Here is an 18,357-nt window from a genome sequence, read left to right as displayed (position 1 = left end):
ACTCAAGTACTGTATTGGAGTATCATTTTGAGGCACTTATACTTTACTTGAGTATTTACATTTCCTGCTTCTTTCTACTAGGACTGTCAAAGTTAATGCGATAACACGTTAACTCCACTCATTTCTTTAAAGCATTAACACAACTTGAGAAGATACTGAAATGCATCATATGAAACTAGAAAACCTAAGGAATCCATTGTACCAACCATGTCATACTAGTTTGTTGTGAAGGAGGATAAATAACGCAAAAAAATCGCAAAATCTTGGGGAGGACAGACTGCCATGGCCGTTTTCAGCCCCGTTTTAGACCAGCGCTATCCACTGTACAGCTCCAGCTCCATTAATTCAGTTTTGTCTTGTATTGCAAATTTTCTAAACGAAGAGATTAATAAATGCATCTGACTCGGTGTGCAAAGTTTCTGTGAGTAACAATTTTTATCGGATGACGGATAAAAAAACGAAAAATACGGACTTGGTGTGCAGAATCCTTAACTCTCGGAAAAAAAGCAAATCGGCACATTTCTCAATTTGTCAAACTATTCTTTTAAAAAAAAAAACTAGAAGTGTCAAAGTTTCAAATTCATTTTAACAGCACTAATTTATTTAACGCGTTAAAGCAATCAAACTTTCAGAGGTTGTGGCAGGCTACAGTGAATTCAATTAAATTTATTCAATCACATTTATTTTTATATAGCGTCAAATCATAACAGAAGCTATCTGGAGATGCTTTATATATAGAGCAGGTCTTAGACTGTACACCATAGATGTACCATAGATGTACAGTGAAGATACTGCTATCATCTGAAACTAGAAAACCTAAGGAATCCATTAGTACCAACCAGGTCATACTAGCCTGTCACCAAGCAGGTTAAATAACGCTCCAAAATTACGCTACATTTTTGAAGAGGAAAAACTAGCATGGCCATTTTCAAAGGAGTCCCTTGACCTCTGACCTCCAGATATGTGAATGAATGGCTTCTCGGGCGGCTGTGGCTCAGAGGGTGGATCAGGTTGTCCACCAATCGGAAGGTCGGTGGATCGATCCCCGGCTGCTCCGTGTCACATGTCGATGTGTCCTTGAGCAAGACACTTAACCCCAAATTGCTCCCGAAGGCATAGCCATCGGTGTGTGAATGAGTATTTAGATTAGATCCTGATGGGCAAATTTGGCAGCTTAGCAGCCTCTGCCATCAGTGTGTGAATGTGTATGTGAATGGGTGAATACTGACATGTAGTGTAAAGCGCCCTGAGTGGTCGGGAGACTAGAAAAGCGCTATATAAATGCAAGTCCATTCACCATTCTATGGGTGAATGAGTCTCCCCTTTACAGACATGCCCACTTTATGATAATCACATGCAGTTTGGGGCAAGTCATAGTCAAGTCAGCACACTGACACACTGACAACTGTTGTTGCCTGTTGGGCTGCAGTTTGCCATGTTATGATGTGAGCATATTGTTTTATGCTAAATGCATCTGTGACGGTTTCTGGATCAATATCTGTCATTGTTTTGTGTTGTTAATTTCCAATAATAAATATATACACACATTTGCATAAAGCAGCATATTTGTCCACTCCCATGTTGATAAGAGTATTAAATAGTTGACAAATCTCCCTTTAAGGTTCATTTTGAACAGATAAAAAAATGTGCGATTAGTTTGCGAATAATCGCGATTAACAATGGACAGCCATGCGATTAATCGCGATTACATATTTTAACTATACTTTTAACTTACTTATAGTTTTCAGTACCTTTAAGCACACTACATTCATCTGACAGCTGTAGTTTCTGGTTACTTTTCAGATTAAAAGCTATTTCTCACCACTGAGATGTGAAGACGCAGTGTGAGAATATGGAAAGTCCACGTGAGAATTTTCCGCATGACAACTATGCACACCGGTTTCGTTGCGAATTATCCGCGATGCCGTGTTTGATTTTCGTCAGTGAGGCCAAAGAAGTTTCCTCCTAAATACTGCCCGTGTCTACTCCACAAAAAAAAAAACTCAGAACGTCTAAGGGACTAACCTTAACTACATAATACATAAACTAAGCGGACCCCAAATTTGATGCTAACATTAGCTGTTATTCCGTGCTCCAAACTTCATGTGATTATCCTAAAGTGGGCATGTCTGTAAAGGGGAGACTCGTGGGTACCCATAGAACCCATTTACATTCACATATCTTGAGGTCAAAGGTCAAGGCAAGTGGAGGTCAAAGGTCAAGCCAAGTGGCCATGCCAGTTTTTCCTCGCCAAAATTTAGTGTAAAATTTAGCATTATTTCGTGTCCTTCCCGGCATGCTAGCATGACGTGGACTTGGACTCCAATGGATTTCTTAGGTTTTCTAGTTTTATATGATAATAGTATCTTCGCCTGCTACTTTCTCTGAAAGACAGTAAAGTCGTCCGAGAGTGCTGGCGTCCTCAAGAAGTGGAAGAGGTTAAAGGTCCCATATTGTAAAAAGTGAGATTTTCATGTCTTTTATATTATAAAGCAGGTTTAAGTGCTTTATAAATACTGTTAAACTATCAAAATGCACAATATACGGAGAAATACACACAGCCCATATTCAGAAATTGTTCATTTGAAACAAGCCGTTAGTATTTTTGTCCATTTGTGATGTCACAAATATACAATATTTAGACCATTACACGGTTTTTAATGTAAACAATCTAAATGTGTCCCAGTTTATTTCCTGTTGCAGTGGATGTGAATGACATCAGCTGACAGGAAGTAAACAAGGACCCAAACTGTTGCCTAGCAATGCAATTCCATTGAAATGCGCTAAAAAGGAGCGTTTCAGACAGAGGGTAAATACAGGCATATTCAGGCAGACAGTACGAGGAAAATAAAGTTTTTTTTTAACATTACAGCATGTTAACATACAAAATACAAGTATGATCCTGAAAATGAGCATGATATGGGACCTTTAAAGCTGCTGCATGAAGGATGCTATCAGGTAAAAACACCAACAAAAGTACAGAGTGGTTGAATTATTTTAGAAGAGTAAAACCAAATGATATACTGTAGCAAATTAGGCTTCTGCAGGAAACAGACCCATATGTTGCATCTTTTAAAAATGTTTTGCACTAATGACAAAATGAGTCTCGACCTAAATCATTAGTTGATATTAAACGATATTAAGAGCAACTTCAAAAAGTCAAAGCCTTGGGCAGTTCACTAAATTGTTTGACACACAATAAATGTAGGACAGACGGATAAAAAAAAAAAAACAATCGTGTTTGGAGCAGGAAGGCTCAGAGGGGCTTTGAACACCATGCAGTTCACATCTAGTGAGATATTCAAGCAATAATGTCATACCTGAAAGGTTGCTCTCTGTGAGGGGTACAGATGTGGCAATCACCACCAGTGTACTATATTTAAGTCAATATATTCTAGTTTTCTTTAGTTCTGTGGGTTATTTGCTATATAGTTACCATGTCAACATGTAGTCTGTTTTATTTATTTATTAAAGGATGCATATGTAAGAGTGAAGATGGGGTTAAGATGATAAATTATTGACAGAGCTATTCATTTAGCTACAGATGTGAGTCTGCATCCTCATACAAGATGTACATATTTACATCCACTGACCTATTATGCCACTGCATGTCAGATAATGACCTTAATGTGGAGAAAAAATCATAATAAAAATGTTTTAACTAATTTCATAGCACTTTTATAGCACATTTATGAATATATTCTTTTTGAATGCACATTTAAGATGCTACGTTTGTGGAGAATGACACTTGAAACGTGGTATTTTGGGGGTAGAGAGCAGCGTGACAAAGACAGACCAAAGACTGTTCGTTGCAAGTGCCTTTGTCCTCTGGTTTAGTGACTATAGGCTCCCTGGTTAGAGGCAGTTAAATGGGTGTACCACACACAAAGTGAAAATTATTGCACCACACAGGGGAAACATAGCGGATACAGAGTGAAAAGAAACAAACCGTGTGGTTCTGAGATGATCCACATTGAAGGCAAGTAAGTAAAATATGACTTTGTGATTTCTAGTATGCGTAGTGTTGAGTGGTGAGTCAGTGTGATCATGGGTGCCGGTGTTAAATATGATACTGTAATAACGTAACATTATGTGCTCATAAAATATGGTGAAATGCCCTTTTGACATTCAACAGTTTGCAGTAGAATGCAGACGTTGTATTATAGGGTTGGCAGTCTTCACACAGGTGTCTATGCAGGCTTCCTATTGATAGAGAACTTGATCATGTTCAGGGCCTCGTTGCTGTGATCCTTCAGGATTCATTAGAGTGAAAACCATTCTTGGTTTTTGCTTCTGCTGCTCTGTTTTGACTCACAGTTCAATGCACTTACTAATTTGTCTGAAATGTTTTGACTCATTGGCTTTGTCATGTAGATTTTTTTTAGGGCTGTCAATCGATATATATATATATATATAATATTTAATTGCAAATGAATTGAACATTTTTTATCTGTTCAAAATGTACCTTAAAGGCAGATTTGTCAAGTATTTAGTACTTTTATCAGCATGGGAGTGGACATATATGCTGCTTTATGCAAATGTATTTTTATATTTATTATTGTAAATCAATTAACAAAACAAAAACAATGACAAATATTGTCCAGAAACCCTCACAGGTACTGCATTTTCGTTTTCGTTGTATGGTTTTTAACGATACAATTACAATAAAGGCATTCTATTCTATAAACAATATTCCCAAATCATAACATGGCAAACTGCAGCCCAACAGGCAACAACAGCTGTCAGTGTGTCAGTGTGCTGACTTGACTATGACTTGCCCCAAACTGCATGTGATTATCATAAAGTGGGCATGTCTGTAAAGGGGAGACTCGTGGGTACCCATAGAACCCATTTACATTCACTGATCTGGAGGTCAGAGGTCAAGGAACTCCTTTTGAAAATGGCCATGCTAGTTTTTCCTCGTCAAAAATGTTGTGTAATTTTGGAGCGTTATTCGTGACAGGCTAGAATGACCTGGTTGGTACTAATGGATTCCTTAGGTTTTCTAGTTTCAGATGATAGCAGTATCTTCACTGTAGCCTGCCACAACCTCTGAAAGTTTGATTGCTTTAACGCGTTAAATAAATTAGTGCTGTTAAAATGAATTTGAAACTTTGACACCTAGTTTTTTTTTTTAAAAGAATAGTTTGACAAATTGAGAAATGTGCCGATTTGCTTTTTTTTCGAGAGTTAAGGATTCTGCACACCGAGTCTGTATTTTTCGTTTTTTTATCCGTCATCCGATAAAAATTGTTACTCACAGAAACTTTGCACACCGAGTCAGATGCATTTATTAATCTCTTCGTTTAGAAAATTTGCAATACAAGACAAAACTGAATTAATGGAGCTGGAGCTGTACAGTGGATAGCGCTAGTCTAAAACGGGGCTACTGAATAAATGACATTAACAAGGGGTCACAATCACTACTGTCTAATCTTTAGCACATCCTTTGATATGCGACGATCCCCGATTCTAAGCTGCAATCACCTGCCACAATCCATCTTTAAATTCTGCATCTCTGTGTTGATTTCTTTCTTTCTCTTAAAGAGCTTTTTGCTGGGAGACAAAGTGAGTGCTTATCAGATGCCATTTTGGATGATGAATTTTGCACTGACAGTGGCTCTCAGTGGTCAAACAAGCTTCTTTTGCCTTCTGACGGATGTGAAAAAACGCAGAAAATCAAACCTGTTCCGAAAGCTTTTATGACGGCCGAAAGGTTCAGAGTCGGTGTGTAAACGTGATTGACACAGCGTGAGGTCCGATTTATTTTTAAATGTTTACAATTTCGGGCGAAAAATACAGACTTGGTATGCAAAGGCTTTTAGACGAGAAGATTGATACCGCTTTCACGTCAGTGTGGTAAATATGTAGCTACAGCCACCGGCTGCTTAGCTTAGCATAAAGACTGGGAACAGCTAGTCTGTCTCTGTATCAAAATCCGCCCACCCTCACCTCTAATGCCAGGTTCATTCTTCACAATATCAGCCAGATTTAAGCCCGACCCAGCAGATGTAGGTTGTCGGTTCAGCTCAGGAACAACACGTCATGTCATCAGCTTGAGACTTTTTTATTTGAAAGGGAAGATGGTAAATTGTAAATGGACTGCATTTATATAATGCCTCTAGTCTTCCGACCACTCAAAGCGCTTCACAACTGCGTTACAACCAGGGTGTGTAGAGTTTGAAAGATAGAGACGTTTCCTAGCACCGCATTCCCGATGACATCACAAGCGTCACGAAAGAAGGCGAACTTTGATTGGTCGGTGGCCAACATGCAGTCTCGGCATAAAGCTCACTAATTAACTTGTTCAATCTTGTTTGTTTAATCCTTAGAACAATAGGAGTTTATAACAGCAATGCACTGTTTTATGTTTTATGGGGGCTTATATGACAAACTTTGTTTGGGCCAGCCAAGAAATAGTCTAGCACATAACACCCCCCTAAAACCACAAACTGTGTTTTTTTGCACTTTGGTTTTGTACAGATTGAACAAACAAATGACAAGTTTTATGCTAAGGTATGCACGACGGCTGCTAGCTGTAGCTTCATACATTTTAGATACAGACATGAGTGGTATCAATCTTCTCGTCTAATATGTGGAATGAAAGCAAATAAGTGTATTTCCCAAAATGTCGAACTATTCTTTTAATAGTAGACAAAAACATGCAAATTTTTTTCTTGTGTATAGCTGTACTGTATACGTTATATATCTACATTCTGCTAGCTGTCAGTGTTACAAGGTCATGAATTTACACAGTATGGAGAACTGTTCGCATTCAGAACAAAAAGAATCTGCAGCACAATCTACAGCATCGGTTTTTCTTTCTTTTACTCTCTGTTTCATGTAAACACACACACACACACACACACACACACACACACACACACACACACACACACACACACACACACACACACAGTATACATACTGAAAATGCACAAACGTCAACGTATACACATGGCATAGAAGTGGTTACACTTTTTAGGGCCTGGAGCTACCAGCTACTGAAACACATGGCATTTTTTCCTAAATAAAATATAGTATAAGTGCACACCTTTGTCGGGTAAAAAACGTGCAGTATATATCAGAGCAGAGAGTCTGAAAGCTTTTGTCAACATGACTTGAAAAATTGATGTGCACCTGTACAGTTCTGTGAGAGCCCAGCTTGCAAACGAGCGGGCGAACGGTCATACTAACTAATGTATGGCCGTCGTGGTGCTTTTACCTGTCAGGGTCAAAGTCGCTGCACGTTTATTTTTATCACAACCTGCTGCAATCTTTTCGACTAACGGGTGGAAGCCACACCACCTGTGTCTCAGCAGAGTACACATACATGCTATGACATGTATTAATCATGAAATGTTATGTATCAGACATTTTGTTGACTTAACCCTGTTTTTGCAGTCTAAGGCAGCATCTCTGTGCCGTCATGATGCCCTTTCACTCTCACTGTGTCTTCTCTCTGAGAGATTTTTGCACACGGAAAATAGTTCCATTTAATAGTTTATTTTTCAGTACGTGCATATGCACACACACACTGTTACTCTCTCCTCAGCTGATGCTGATTCTAGCTGATTAACTCAGGTTGACCTTTTCCCCTACCCAGCTGCTCCTGTCAGTCCATGCTCGGGCTCTTTCAATGCATTCTTCTACAACACAACACTGGTCTGTGTCATGGGCCAGGTTTCGTACTCCAGCACTGGCACAACTGCTGCACAGCAATCTTCCGCTTGCATAAGCAAAGAGTAACGAGCATTCTTGATTTACAGCTTTCTGGGCGCAAGCAATTACAGAGCCAGCTCTCCAAAATCAATAGGCCACCTTCTGAGCGTCTGGGAGAGGAATCCCCCCCCCCCCCCCCCGACGCTAAATTTGGAATCGGCAAGGGGACCTTATGTGTGCTCGCCTCTGGATGAAATTGCAATGGACGTCGCTGCTCATTCATAAAAAATCTAAGTAGCATTCCTGCAAACATTCAGCCGGCACTGATGCTTCACAGACATCAAAACAATTTTGTTTGCTTTAGTTGGTATTCTCTGTGGCATAACAGTGGGTAATGAAATGTGATCATTATATAATTCCCATTTGTTCTCTTTCCCTTCCACCGTAGACGCCATTTGTTATTTGACACAGTTAACCAAGTCGTGTTACAGTTTGTTTGCTTTATCCTGCGACAGCACAAATTAAGCCAGGCACTGATTATAATGATAATGCTCTTTATTCTGTGAGAGGTTTCTGTTATGTCTTGTCAGACCAGATTTAAATTCAAAATGTTTTTATATAATTGCACAAAATGTCATGAGTGCTATTGCACATTTGTAAAAGTTGTCAATTCTCATCATTTGCATCACATAGGTCTGTACTTCTGTTGCCTAACCCTCTGAGACCCACAATAGACACGTTTTTGGTCAACAGTAGATGTCACATAGAAGTGGTGTACATCATCTGAAAGCTGGAACCTGAAGATTAGTTTGAGATGAAGCTCAGCACTGTGTGTGTGTAGTCATAAATCAGAAATAAACCTGAATTAATGAAATTAAAACAAATTGTGAATGTGTATAAGGGTTTAGACCATGCTCTGTTATGTCTCATAAGTTGTTGCAGCAATTTTTGGGTTGATACCATTTGTTACAGATTTTGTGCTAAATTTAACCATTACCATTCGAGAATTGATCAAAATGATCAATTATCCCCCCAAAATACCACATTAAGACACCAAGACCTTGAGTAACACCATAGAAAAAGACATGCTGTGATTTGGGATCAAAAACTTTTGACATTTTGTTATTTCTGCAAGAATTGCATTTATTGTTTTTTGGTTATTGTCAATCTAGCTAGGAAAGCCATCCATCCTCTGAATGCTCTAAGTCTCTAGTCTGATCCATCCGTCCTCTGAATGCTCTAAGTCTCTAGTTTGATCCATCCATCCTCTGAATGGTCTGGGTCTCTAGTTTGATCCATCCATCCTCTGAATGCTCTAGGTCTCTAGTCTGATCCATCCATCCTCTGAATGCTCTAGGTCTCTAGTTTGATCCATCCATCTGCTGAAAGCTCTAGGTCTCTAGTTTGATCCATCCATCCTCTGAATGCTCTAGGTCTCTAGTCTGATCCATCCATCCTCTGAATGCTCTAAGTCTGATCCATCCATCCTCTGAATGCTCTAGGTCTCTAGTTTGATCCATCCATCCTCTGAATGCTCTAGGTCTCTAGTTTTATCCATCCATCTTCTGAATGCTCTAGGTCTCTAGTTTGATCCATCCATCTTCTGAATGCTCTAGGTCTCTAGTTTGATCCATCCACATGAATACAGTTGGGCTCATTGGATCCACAAGAGTCTCAGCTTTACAGTGATACCCAATTAATGAAATTCCAAGACTGTTTAGGGACCCCAGTATGCAGAAATATTCAAATACATAATTTTAGAGTAGGCAAAAAATAACACATTTATACTGCATTCAAAAACTACATGTGAACTGTCTGGTTGGCGTAGATCCCTACATATATTTCAGCCCAACATCACATATTGTTTAAGATCAAGTTCTAAGATTTTAATAAAGCTTTCTGTCCTTAAATCAATATCTGGCACGGTGATTGGAGGAAACACGAGAGAGCGTGTTCATGCTAAATCCTTCAAGTGCAATCTGCGCCCAACCAGCCCCCCCAATATGCAGCATAGGCCTGTCTAAGCCCATCAGATCTGTTGTGGGCGAGTTAACAAGGAGTCCCATATGAATGTCAAAATAGTGCCCTCATCAAGCACCGGAGCAGCAGTGCAATGCTTTGGTGGAGGCTCCAGAAGCTGTGACTGCTGTGACCTCTATTTCACACCGAGCTCTGGTGCCTTTCTAGTAATCAAACACATCACCTTCTGAGATTCTACAACATCCAGTGTTTTGTACATTCTCAATTAAGATTTTTACACATTCAATATGTACGTTTAGGTCCTTACTAACAACACAAGAATTAGGATGGCCATCAGAACTTAAAGCAGCAGTGGATAGAATTGCAGCAAATATGATTAAAAAAAGTTATTTTTATAAAACGGTCACTATATCCTGACAGTAGTACATGAAACAGGTAATCTGAAAAAAATCATGTGCCTTTGTGTCCTCCGGTGTCCTCCCGTGTCCTCCGATGCTCCTAATGGCATCTGCGAGATTTCACAGACCGGAGGAAAACAACCAATCAGTGCCGAGCTGGAGCCTTGCCGTCTCTGAGCAGCCGTCAATCACTCACAACCTCCAATCAAATGGTCAAACTACGGTCAAATATGAGTCAATATGTGTACTGTTTAGCTGTAAATGAGAAAGTTTGTGACCCAGCTGCCATGTTGAGATCAGTTGAGGAAATACCAAGCACCGCCCACCAGCCAGAGCAAACGTTCTCATTTTACAGCTAAACAGTACACTACAAGATGATTCTGAAAACATTTGAGGAGAGAAATAGACATTACAGTAACAGAATATTGATTCATATTTGATCAGCGCTGCCTAGTTTGACCTTTTGATAGGAACGCTCTCTCTCTCTGAAATGACCTGTGATTGGTCAAAGTCTCCCGTCACGGGCTAGATGTTCTAAAGTTTGAAAACAGAGCCATGAGGAGGAGCAGAAGTCTAGTTTTCACTCAGAACACTTGAATTACAATATGCTGAAAGGTTAGAATGGAATTTTTGCCCAATGATGCCAAAACATTGTGCCTACTGCAGGTTTAAAGCCGTGGGCACACTGCCCGCATGAGGCTCGCGTGGCGTCTGCGTCGCGTGGTGGCTGCGCGATGCAGGAGTCTGGTGTTCACACTAGACGCCTGTCGGCTGCGTGTCAGCTACCTGTCAGCTGTGTTTCTGCTGCTGCTGTCAGCCCTTTCTTTCTGCATAGAGTTTGCCTTTTAATGGCCATTTAACTTAATGATAAATATAATTTATATTTATTTTAGACAGAGAAAGGTTCAGAAACGTGTGGTAATTAGTAAATAATAGTAATAATCCACAATTAAAACTCCGTACTGTATTCATTTATGATGCTTTCCAAGTCACTGCTTGTTCCACATCACTGTCCGGCACATATTTCAGAATAAAAGCCTTGTGTTAACAAATGAAGGAATTCTGTGCAAAGAAAACCCACTTTAGGGCTTTTATTTCGAAATTAAAGCAGGAAGTGTTGATTTAAAAATAAGTTTACTTAACTTAACTTTTTTTCATCTCCGTAACATATTCTACAGATAAACCTCGAAACTGTAGTAAAGTCTTGCTGGTATGAAGTTAATATACAGTCAATAGATCACTTTCACTGTCTGTGACATATTCTACAGATGTCTAGACATGTAAACTGTATTATGTAGCTGATATGAAGTCCATATACTGTCAATAGATCACCTTCACTGTCTGTTGCTGCTGGGACACACAGCCAAGACGCGAGCGGCTCGCGTGTAAAATAGGCGAGCCTTCAATTCTATAAAATAGACGCGCGTCTCATGCGGGCAGTGTGTCCACTCTAACCTGTTAACATGGACGCCGAAATAAAAAACAACACGCCACGCTGCCGGCACGCGAGCCTCATGCGGGCAGTGTGTCCACCACTTGAGTCTATCACTGGATGATAATAGAGGAAATATAATTAGACCAGAGAATATGAATATGTGTCACAATATCTAAATCCACACAAGCTCTTTCACATCTGATTTGTTTACTGTATTTTCCAAAATGACATGTTTCGTCCAGTATAAATTTATATTCACCTCCTTCATAGACAGATATTGATAAGTTTGGCAAACTGCTTGTAGCAGGTGGCTGGAAATTAGCAATCATATCCTGCTAATATGCACATGAAAAACACAGAAAGAATGCAAGCAACAGAGTAAACAATGAGAGCTCTTCCAGGCACAGCAGGTTATCGTCTTCCCCTTTTACACATAGTACAATGTGTGTGGTGTTGTACGTGCATCACACAGTACCAGAAAACGTCACATTGACATTATTCCATTGTTACTTAGTTTGGTCTTTTTGTATTTTATTATGATGGTCACTAAAGCTTTATTATCATGCAGTGAATTTGTAGTAGTATACACTAGGGCTGTTAAAGTTAACGCGTTAATGCAAATTCATTGTAATGCCACAAATTGATTTAATGCAATCACCCAACTTGCGATTTTTAATTAACCTCTTAGAAATCTGACGGGCCGCCGAGCTTTTGGAAGTTGTAGCAGGCTCAGTTTTAAAGGTTGAAGTGAAGATACTGGTATCATATGAAACAAGAAAACCTAAAGAATCCATTGGCACCAACCATGTCATACTAGCTTGTAGTGAAGGAAGTTAAATAACGCTCCAAACATACGCAAGGAAAAACTGGCATGGCCATTTTCAAAGGGGTCCCTTGACCTCTGACCTCAAGAGTGTGAATCACGTGGCGTTTGGTGCAAGTCATAGTCAAGTCAGCACACTGACACACTGACAGCTGTTGTTGCCTGTTGGGCTGCAGTTTGCCATGTTATGATTTGAGCATATTGTTTTATGCTAAATGCAGTACCTGTGAGGGTTTCTGGACAATATCTGTCATTGTTTTGTGTCTTTAATTGATTTACAATAATAAATATATACATATATTTGCATAAAGCAGCATATTTGCCCACTCCCATGTTGATAAGAGTGTTAAATACTTGACAAATCTCCCTTTAAGGTACATTTTGAACAAATTAAAAATGTGTGATTCATTTCCGATTCATCACAATTAACTATGGACAATTGTGATTAATCGCTATTAAATATTTTAATCGATTGCCAGCCCTAGTTTTTCACAAGTGCTGATGCTCTTAGCTAGTTATTCACTAACCCATGAAGTAACCAAGCAACAATTTGCAGTGACATTTCTTGTCCCCAATTAAACTCTAATGCACTACCTCCATTAAAACTTCATTCTGATCTGATTCAATCTGCTGTGATAAGATCTAAGTTGAAATTAAAAAGCTCTTCCTGTCTGATTCATCCACATGCTGCGTAACCATAATGTGCAGCGTTGTAAATTAAATATTGAAAGTCTCAGCTCCATACACTTACCACCATGACTTCCCTGCATCAAGAGGTGTGTGTGTGCGTGTGCGTGTGCGTGTGCGTGCGTGTGCGTGCGTGAGTTGGTGCTTGCGTGCGTGCGTGTCTGTGTGTTTTAGGGGGGGGGTTAACTAAGGAGGGAGAGCTACTCAACTGTCACTAGGCTGAACTTCTGGGACCAAGGATGTGTGACTCACTTACAGTCTTGGTTCCACCTCAATTAACAGTCAGTCACTGAAGTGCACTGAAGCCGTCCCTTTGTTTGTGTCCGTGTTGGAGACTAAAGTGTGCATTTGTTAATGCTGTCGAGAAAAATAACATGAACCAGGCTGTTGAACTCTTTGGTGCCTGTATGAATAGAGGTTGTGACCCTGTGACATGGACTTCAGAGTTCATGTGTACATTATTAAACTCTGGAGTTATACATGTGATGTTATGCCTCTGCGCCTGTGACAGTCGTGGCACCGGAGACATTATGTTTTCGGTTGTCCATCCGTCCGCCCGTATGTCTATACCAGTGGGCAACCTCTGGGTCTGAAAAATGAAGCTAATGCAGAACTTGCATTCTTTCTAACAGCCAGCACGGTGTGATGCCTCTGGTTGTAAAAAGAAGTCTGATTGTATAGAAGACTGTGAGAAAATGAGCCTACTTCTCACTTGATTTATTACCTAAGTTAACATTATAAACATGAGTTTATGGTCTCAATCACTAGTTTCAAGTCTTCTTCACTACAGCATGATGTTCATTTATTAAATGATGGTCCCATTTAGAGTCAGATAGACCATAAAGCAGGGGATGCTTTAGGGCGGGGCTACCTTGTGATTGACAGGTCGCTACCACGGCGTTGTCTGGTCTTGGAGTTTGGTCTTACAAATTAAACCCTTTCGGTTGTTTTTTTCGGTTCATGAAAGTTAATTGTAACATTTTGTCTGCCTAAAATGTCTTATTCAGCGTTCAGTTGTACTTAGCTCCATCCGAACGTGTCACTTCTGGTTCCAAAAAACCAAGATGGCAACGACCAAAATGCCGAACTCAAGGCTTCAAAACGGCAGTTCACAGATATATGGTTTCACTGTGACTACGTCCACTTTTTAAATACAGTTTATGGTCTGTACGTACGTCTGCACGTCCATCCTTTTGTCCCATTCTCGTGAACACGATATCTCAGGAACGTCATGAGCGAATTTCTTCAAATTTAGCACAAACGTCCACTTGCACTCAAGGATGAACTGATTGAATTTTGTTGGGCAAAGGTCAAGGTCACTGTGATTTCACTAAACAAGTTTTTTGCGATAACTCAAGAATTCATATGCTAATTATGACAATTTCACATAATTGTCTAACAGGATAAAATGATGAAGTTATATTTTGGACAGACATTGATGTAAATTGCAATTTGATTGGTTGGTGGAGGCATATAACTGCAACATTGTGATGTAACGATTGAGACCACAGGTCTTCATTCAGTTTTTAGTGTTTGAAACCTGACCTGGGACTTGGCTTGGGTATGATTGGGTTGGGTTGGGTCCTATTCTCTCACAGCAGGTCTCATAACTGTGGGTCAGTTTGCCCTTTTTGACCAAACGAAAGACTTAATCGGGAACTAAGGGTGTTTTCAAAACTACAGTATAGTTCATTTGCTGATGTGTATGAATCAGTGTATGAGTTGGTAAACTTGTTGTGTGTTGTGTGTTCCCCTTGGTTCAGTTTCTTTTCACACAGCAAAAAATTCAATGTCAATAGTCAAGCTGCAGCATTGCACACATTGGTCCGTTTGTGCTTTTACTCGATGTCAAATGGCTTGATGTCCGTGTAATAAGTTGTCATGTACATACAAAACTAATGGGCATTATTGAAGTCTGCTGACAGTTAAGCTGAAGCCAAGTGCTTGGAATGCTGCTGAGATGGATCCTTCCACATGAGTGCCCTAAGGAGGCCTCACTTCACACTGTGCCAGTCAAGCCAAGCCGTGACACTCCCATCTCTCAACAGGCAGAGCATTGCGGATGGCACTCGCTGTCACAACATGGCAGAATGATAGGCCCTCACTGCTCGCTCCCAAGTCTCCCACTGATAATGGCGTCTGCTGAACGGTCGCAGAGAATGCAGACTACAGACCACCCTGGTGGTGTCTCTGCTCCCTGAGAGTATGATAGGGTTAGTGACCTTTCCTCTGCTCCCCTTATGAGGCTCCAACTCTGAAGGCATCTCAAGGGATGGCCTCCCCATTTCTATTCATGCCTTCAGGAGCACTCATCATCTCTTAGACCTCAACTCTGTGTATCTTCATATTATATTATTATTATTATATTCAAATTACAAGTTTTTCATTATCGATTTAACTATTAATATATCTTTTAGTCTATAAAATGTCAGGAAGTTGTGAAAAATACTCATCTCAACTTCCCAGAAGCCCCAGGTGATGTAGTCAAACTCCTTGTTTTGTCCAACCAACAGTCCAAAAACCAAAGTCATTTGGGTTTTAACAGGAGCACTCATCATCTCTTAGACCTCAACTCTGTGTATCTTCATATGAGGGGCTCAGAAGTGCATTCATACATACATAGATAAACATTGAATGTACATATTTCATATCAGGTTTAATGATGTGCCAAATTGGGTTCAAATGTAAGATAAAAGTAATGAGAAGTCCGTTTCATTCCATCACCAAGGACAAAAACAAACACCCTGGTGGGAATAAAGTAAATGGATCAAAGGCTGTTCAGTGTTATTTTGTACATGTGACAACGTTTTAGTTGGCTAACAATACCTGGCACTGTATATCCAAAACATAAGGTCAATAATTCAAATTAAAGGGATAGTTTGGCATTTTGGGAAATACACTTGATTTCTTGTCGAGAGTTAGATGAAAAGATTGATACCAATCTCATACCTTTTGGTTAAATATGAAGCTATGGCCAGCAGCAAATTAGCTTAGCTTAGCATAAAGGCCTCTCCCCTCGGGCTGGTGACGTTAGGCTTGTGGGAAATGGTGTTTGTTAAAAGCCATTAAAAACAGATTCAATAAATGACTTTAAAGGAATAGTTCACCCAAAAGCGCTATAAATTGTATATAGTACTCACTTCCCTAGGCTCTCTATGGTCCCAGAAAAAAGTTTTCTATCTAATGGTGTTAAGGAGAACGGAATGCCCGAAAAATGAAAGCATATCGTTGCGTGCGCGGGAAATGCTTTGTTTAGCAATAGTTTAGTGAAAGTGTTGTGTTTGGATTTCTATAAGCATATGGATAGAAAACAAGATGGATAATGCTGCAGAAGAATTTTCAGCATTTTCAAAGTTTTTCGGAGGTTTTAACGAGGGCTGTCAAAGTTAACGCGCCAATTTGTTTTAACGCCACTACTTTCTTTAACACATTCATGGAACTTGCGATTTTTAGGTTTAGCAGGTCAGTTTTAAAGGTAGAGTGAAGCTACTGGCATCATATGAAACTAGGGATGTTAATAATTAACCATTTAACCGTTAACCGACGTTAAGAACTTTAACCGATTAACGCTATTGGTTAAACGGTTAAAAGAAATATTAATAAGTAATTAAAAAGCTGAGCAAAACTTAGAGGAGCGGCTTGTCACTAAAAGGAGAAAAGCTGGTCCACCTTAACAGCCCATCTGAAGAGAGTCTGGTTCAGAGTTTCAGGATACAGGAAGTTGGCTCCCGTCTAGAAGCTCGCTTGAGTGGAGCGGAGCTGAGGAGTTGTAGCCATGTAGCCTCATAGCACGTAGTCACCAACAAATAAACTGTACACACACCTACGTTCACACCTATAACGCCACCAACAACTCCACACTCACCACCGCCACACACACACACACACACACACGAGTGTCTGTTGGACACTCGCTAAAGTTACGCCGCGCTGAGCATGAAGCCACAGCTATCAGCTAGAGCTGCTAACGTAGCACGACGCTCCCGGACGGGTGAACTGGGGACTCAGCAGACAACACTGCAGCTGGCGCACCGCTGCATGCAGGCACTAATCTTGTCAGTTAAAGTGGCAGTAGTCAGTATATGTTTGGCATCATTGGGCAAAAATTCCATAATAACCTTTCAGCATATTGTAATTCAAGTGTTCTGAGAGAAAACTAGACTTCTGCTCCTCCTCATGGCTCTGTTTTCGGACTTTAGAACATCTAGCTTGTTACGGGAGACTTTTACCAATCACAGGTCATTTCATTGAGAGAGCGTTCCTATTGGCTGTGCTCCGGTCATGTGACCGGAAGTTGGCGTTCCTTCATCGGATTTCACAATGGCAGCGGCGTCACAAACTTTCTAATTTTACAGCTAAACCGTGCACTACAAGATGATTCTGAAAACATCTGTTGAGAGAAATAATCATTAACCTAACAGAATATTGATTCATATTTGATCAGCGCTGCCTAGTTTGACCATTTGGAGTTCGCGAGTGATTGACAGCCGGCTCTCGTAGACAGCAGTTGCACAGCGGATCTCAGGTCAGCTCTTACTGCTTGTTTTCCTCCTGTCTGTGAAATCCTGCAGATGCCGTTAGAAGCACCGGAGGACACATGATTTTTTTCAGGTTACCTGTTTCATGTACTACTGTCACCATATAGTGACCGTTTTATAAAAATAACTTTTTTTAATCATATTTGCTCCAATCTCACCTACTTCAGCTTTAACAGTTAATAACTGGTGAACGAGGGTCGGTTATCGGTTACATTTTTTTTTCAAAATTAGAATCCCTATATAAAACTAGAAAACCTTAGGAATCCATTGATACCAAGCATGTCATACTAGCCGGTCACAAAGGAGGCTAATAACGCTCCAAACGTACGCTAAATTTTAGCAAGAAAAGCCGTCATGGCCATTTTCAAAGGGTACCCTCGACCTCTAACCTCAAGAGCGTGAATGTAAATGGGTTCTATGGGTACCCACGAGTCTCCCCTTTACGGACATGCCCACTTTATGATAATCACATGCAGTTTGGGGCAAGTCATAGTCAAGTCAGCACACTGACACACTGACAGCACTGGGCGCACCGCTCTCCTAAACACCATTCGATAACCTTGGGAGGTGAGTACTATATACAATTTAGATTGTTTTGGAGTGAACTATTCTTTTAATAGAATGTTTTTTTTACGTACCATCCTTGAGTGAGCTGCACAACATACTGTTGAGCAAGGTTATGTTCCAACGTGGACTTTTTATAATTTGCATTATTATAAATGTCAATGTGATTTTGAATGAGGGTTTCTAATTTCTGAAACACCTCGGTTTCACTTCAGCTCTCTATAGTTAGAACTCTATTTTAAGTGTATAATACTGTCAGAGGATCTTATT

The 18,357-nt window shown here is 40.1% G+C and overlaps 1 protein-coding gene across 7 annotated transcripts in view; it reads left to right on the top strand.

Moving 5' to 3' along the window:
- lpp (LIM domain containing preferred translocation partner in lipoma) overlaps window positions 1–18,357 on the top strand; it is a 231,385-nt gene that overhangs the window by 106,107 nt on the left and 106,921 nt on the right. The window lies entirely within an intron of this gene.

This window comes from Sebastes fasciatus, chromosome 5, assembly GCF_043250625.1.
Source record: "Sebastes fasciatus isolate fSebFas1 chromosome 5, fSebFas1.pri, whole genome shotgun sequence".
NCBI lineage: Eukaryota > Metazoa > Chordata > Actinopteri > Perciformes > Sebastidae > Sebastes > Sebastes fasciatus.
This window is presented reverse-complemented; position numbering and strand designations above follow the sequence as displayed.